This window comes from Gobius niger (genome assembly GCF_951799975.1).
Source record: "Gobius niger genome assembly, chromosome: 12".
NCBI classification, from domain to species: domain Eukaryota; kingdom Metazoa; phylum Chordata; class Actinopteri; order Gobiiformes; family Gobiidae; genus Gobius; species Gobius niger.
Genome location: NC_136863.1, coordinates 34,717,452 through 34,721,797, shown reverse-complemented (window position 1 = coordinate 34,721,797; position 4,346 = coordinate 34,717,452).

Here is a 4,346-nt window from a genome sequence, read left to right as displayed (position 1 = left end):
CACGGTGGCGCAGCGGTTAGTGCTCACGCCTCACAGCTAGAAGGTCCCGAGTTCGATTCCCACCTGGACGGGGCCTTTCTGTGTGGAGTTTACATGTTCTCCCCGTGTCTGTGTGGGTTTCCTCCGGGTACTCTGGTTTCCCCTACCACTAAAAACATGCACAATAGATTCCCCTCTGGGGCCAGGACTCCCCTGAAAAAGAGATTCTTAACCTCAGTGGGACTTTCCTGGTTAAATAAAGGTCAATAACATAAATAAATCAAATATCCCAAAGCAAATCTCGTCCTCCGATATAGTCCGAGTGTTTGAACACATAGTGAACATTGTTAACTCCTCAGAGAGAAGCACGTGCTGCAGACACATCACGCTGCCATTTTATTCAAAAGAAGAAGCGCTCGGTGGATTTGTGGAGAAACAGAAGCAGTAATGTCTCCTCGGTGTTTCAGCAGTTTCACCCACTGGCTACATGACCTCAGTCTGTGCAGCTCGATATTTAACCAGCCTGTTGTTTATGGTCAAACAGGTCCTTTGATGATCTGTAAATAGCTCCAGGAAGTGCTCAACTCACGCGCTGGGATGGACCAATCACGGCCGAGCATCAGCTCTGTGACAGGAAGAGCCCTCCCCCCTCCTTTCCTCACTTTCTCTGTTTCAAATAACCTCCTCAGAAGCTTCTGTTCAGGACACAGAACAACAGAACATTCATGGGTCAACAAGAGTGACACAAATACATGACAACTGTATATGTTTTATTCATTTCTATGACAATCTTCAATCACCATGTTGTGTAGCTCTAGAATGACTATTAAAACAACACATCATCAGAAGGATCAAACTAACCTCAACGTATTTATCCTTTTCTTCCATCAATGCAATGATCGAACCAATCGAATGTCCTGAAATACACTGTGTCATTATCATCTTTGCTTTCACATAATCCATAATCCGTGATCCGTGACAAAATAAGGCACGCATGCAAGGCTTTTCTATTTTTCATCTTACTCATTACGTATGTGAATGAAGTAACATTACTCTTATTTGAGTAGCTAATAATCGATTATGTGCCATTGGCCTCAGTGAGGAAAGCGGAGGAAAACATTGGAGACTTGGTGACTGACCTCGTTCTGCAGTATTTCATAGACATGAATAGACAATGGAGCCTGTAGTAACAGAACTGTAACTTTTCTTAGAAATGCAGTGACCTGGTTCACGAGCTCTGAGAGGCTTATTAAGAAACACAGAGAAGGAAGTTTAGCTTTTGTTGTGTTAAGTAACCACTGAGCTCAGATGGGAACAATTCACTCTGTTTCTACAAATGCTGTGGGAATGACTTAGATTATACCTGTAAATATAAGTAATGCAGTTGTCTTAGATTATACCTGTAAATATAAGTAATGCAGTTGTCTTAGATTATACCTGTAAATATAAGTACTGCAGTTGTCTTAGATTATACCTGTAAATATAAGTACTGCAGTTGTCTTAGATTATACCTGTAAATATAAATACTGCAGTTGTCTTAGATTATACCTGTAAATATAAGTACTGCAGTTGTCTTAGATTATACCTGTAAATATAAGTAATGCAGTTGTCTTAGATTATACCTGTAAATATAAGTACTGCATAAATAGTACAATCACAAACTGCAGCGTGGGCACAACCACTAGATATTCACTGCAGTCTGGTTTTATTCCACAGATCAGAGCAAAAACACACGATGTTAACATAGAGATCGGCCGATATATCAGCCGGCCGATATTTGGGTATTTTACAATATCGACCCACAACACAAGACCCCCAGAGCGAAAGTGCGGAGCCCTGAATGTAAAAAGTGTGAAAGTAATGGAGCTATACCTCATATTTTAATCATATATAATAATATCATTTGATATTTTGAGAAGAAATGTGACCAATCAGAAAAACATGACATTTATAGGTCTACACCTACACTAATGAATGAATTTGGATGAATCTCATACTTGGTGCCTTTAGTCCACATCTCCATGGAGACGAGCTGGAGACCTGGTCCTGCTCCCGGTGAAGTTACTGTCAGGTCTGAGGCAGGAGTCACCAGCCTTATTTCAGCTGAGGGCTACTTTAAGAGCATTAAGTTGTTCGAGGGCGACCAGTTAAAAACAAATCCTAAGGACTTAAACGTACACTGTGTGTTTTACACTTTAGAAAAAGTCCCAAGGGCCCCTGGGTGCCTGCGGGCACCACATTGGTGACCCCTGGTCTGAGGTGAAGCGCTCACAGCAACAAAACAATGGTGTTTTTCCAGCAATAAACACACATGTAATACAAGAAAGCGTGTATTTTGTTACAGCTGTTGGGTGAAATGTTTCTTGGTGTGGCTTTAAGATGATTTCTTGCTGATTCACTGAAATGTCTGCACAGCCAAAGCGAAGTGAGGCCGAGCTGAGGCCGAGCTGAGGCTGAGCCGAGGCAGAGCTGAGGCCGAGCTGAGGCAGAGCTGAGGCAGAGCCGAGGCAGAGCTGAGGCAGAGCCGAGGCAGAGCTGAGGCAGAGCCGAGGCAGAGCTGAGGCAGAGCTGAGGCCGAGCCGAGGCAGAGCTGAGGCCGAGCTGAGGCCGAGCTGAGGCAGAGCCGAGGCAGCTGCTCTAATGTGAACTGGCAGGTGTGTAGTTCCTGGAAAGCGATCGCGGCGCTGACTAATTCCTGCTGAAACCACACACCTGACTTTGGCCTTTTTACTTCAGCCGTGACTCATTGTGAAAGAAACACTGCTTGTACTCGACGAATTACCTTGACAACTCACGTCTGTAGCATCGATGGAAAACTGGGCAAGTTTGTACAATGTTAATAGATTTGTCAGCCACAATCCTAGAATGAATCCTCAGGTCAACCATTGTGGGAGCGTTTCATTAACAAATATATGACTTTGTTATTTAAGTCATTTGTGCATAAAAGGCCTAGACCAGTTGTTCTCAAACACCTCATAAACATTTAACCTCCCGAGCACAGATCAAGATCAATCCAGAACAAACTCATCTAGACAGTTTTAAACCCCAGCCGGACCGGCCTTTCTGTGTGGAGTTTCTGACCAAATGTGTTTGAGGCACAGCCTTACTGATAGGATGAGGAGCTCGGAGTAGAGCGGCTGCTCCTTCACGTCGAGCAGAGCTGAGGGGGCTCAGGCCTCGATGCCTCCTGGTCGCCGCCCTGGTGGAAGACCCGGGACACCCTGGAGGGCCCATGTGTCTGAGCTGGTTTCATCTCGGGTCCTCCAGAGGAAGTGTGCTTGGAACAGGAAGTGCTGGGATTGGGGATGTGCTGGAAAAGGAGTTGCACAGTGCTCACTCTCCCATCATCAATACAAGATCTTGGTGAATAATCAATGCAACGCTGGATCTTCTGACACTGCAGAAGCTTATGAAACACTGCCGCAGTGAATGCATTCTGTAATCAAAGCTAAAGGCAATGTTAGTGAGACTTTATTTGTGGACTTGTTTGGGTTGAGCAGCTCGTAAGTCACTGTAACGATCCAGAGACATCTGTCTTTGAAAATGAACCATTTCCTTTATTAAAATAAGGGTAAATATTCAAACAATATGAGTTTGAGAGTATTTTGTTTATAGTAGCCAGTGAGAAAAGCCCGGGTGCCACAGCTTTATGAAACAATGTAGACAATAGTTTCCTTTATACTTTCTACCAGTCGTGTGATATGCAGTTTTCTCACCGACGCCTGTGTTTCCCAGAATGACTTGCACCAAGCGCAGCGTTATGTAAAGGTGTTATTTTCACCTGCTAATGTTCCATGTAGGCGGCTGGACCGAAACAGCTGAAACCACTATAATGAAACCACTATAATGGACCAATTTGTTCCATTTTAGTAACAAACACTGCTTTGTACAAATAACGCCAAAGACACCTGACAATAAACCAATGGAATGTCATGAAATATTACCTCACAAAGCTTCACTGCGCAAGGCATAAAAAGCATTTATTCATCATGATACAGATAAAAAAGAAAGCAGCACTTTGACACTACGTTTTAAAACTCAGTTCCTCATTTGTCTGAACAGTGACTTTGTCATTACCAGAACGGGCAGCGCAGAAAGCACGAGCACATTGAAAATGAAAACAATGGAGAAGCTTTCTGTGCGGACACCTCAGCGGCTGCTATAACAATGTCCATGAAATTAAAAATGAGCAGCAACAAGGTTTCCTCTGCTTAAGAAAAGGATTGATTCTCTTTTGCACCAAAACAAGATGATTCACTTCTACAGTCGGATGATTTACGGACATTACGGCCGAATACAGGCTGGTTTGATGCACACAAACACATTAAACGCTGTGGACATGTTGACCTTTAGTAGTATTTCAAATG